The following is a 1,457-nucleotide window of genomic DNA, read 5'->3' on the forward strand; positions in this document are numbered from 1 at the left end:
TTTTTGTGTTTGTTACTCTCTTGTAACACCTCTGATATTCTGCACTTATATGACCTAATTGTGTTGCAAGTACCGTAAAACTCTTACTAAAACTTTTTTAAAAAACATCAGTGATGTAGCGGTTAGGCACTTGGCCATGTCACACAGAAGACCCGAGTTTGATTCCCTTGTGGGGAGATCTTGTATACTATGTGTCTCGGTCTTTCTGGTGGGACGTTGTGTCCTCTCATCCCAAGTTGGCTCTGACAGATGAGGTCGAACTCGCCTCCTTAACGATCTAGGTTAGTATGTTAATAGGGGCGTAAAACAGTTACATTTCTTTTGAATTTGCCACACGAAATTCATTTAGGATGAAATACCTGCTATATGTCAGCATTCTTCATTACGCAAAGATGGCCAAATCAAAGCACCCCTTTAGTCGCTGGAAATGGTGACGTCTACATAATATTATGGATGTTCTACATGATAGATACACCTGAAACATGCCCCTAACCAGAAATTAAAGCAATAGGTGCCGAATTTTGATAGATCTACCTGCGTGGTTATTTGCCAATTTCAACGTTTGGCTTTCTTTGCTGGTCATGAAATGAATAACTTCCGTGATGATCCCTCTAGTGTCAGACAGACCAGATCACGTTCACGTGGTCATTTCCTTCCTCACCCCAGTCACGTAGGCTGCACGCTCATGTCGCCCCTGACACCTCCTCGGTCGTCTGCAAAAAAAAAAAGCCAACTTTTCAGAGCCGGCGCCAGCGACCGAATGTTAAATAAAAGAATCTCGAGTCTGTCAGATGCTGTCGTGGGGTTTTTTTTCTTTCTTTCTTTTTTTTTGTTCTGGAGGGTGTTGTTAATCTTGACTCTGGAGTCGATTAGTCACATGAAGTGACATACACACAAATCGCGAGCCAGTCACTAACGCAGATATCCTCCCCATGACAGTTCTCCATAATATCGTTTGCCGAGTGTCTAAACACACGCTCCCGTACCTGTGTAAATAATGTATTGAAGATGTAACATTTTAACTTGGACCCGTGACATGTCTCATTATAGACTGGGGGAGTCTTCAAGTTGGTGCCGCGCATTGCTCAACCCACCACTTTTACTTTGGGGGAGGGGAGGGGTAGAGGCGGTGGGATCAGAGTGCACGATCAGCTCTCCGGGAAAACCTCAGACGTTTTGACTTTACTGAGGGCGTGGGACTGGTATCTGTGATGATATTGTTTGGCACTTAACCTAGCCAAGAGCGCAAAAGATGTGGGATCGATTTCCACACGAGGAAGATATTATTATTTAGTCAAGTGTCTCTGTATGTCAACTGAAGTATAGTGTCTCACACGCCGAGATCGGCCCTGAGAGGTTGGGTCAGAGCAGCCTGTGTCCTATTCAATCTAAATTTTGTCAAAGTTAATAGATAGATATATGATTTTTTTTTAAATTGTTGTTGGTTTATTGGGGGG

This window comes from Aplysia californica, unplaced genomic scaffold (genome assembly GCF_000002075.1).
Source record: "Aplysia californica isolate F4 #8 unplaced genomic scaffold, AplCal3.0 scaffold00564, whole genome shotgun sequence".
Lineage (NCBI taxonomy): Eukaryota > Metazoa > Mollusca > Gastropoda > Aplysiida > Aplysiidae > Aplysia > Aplysia californica.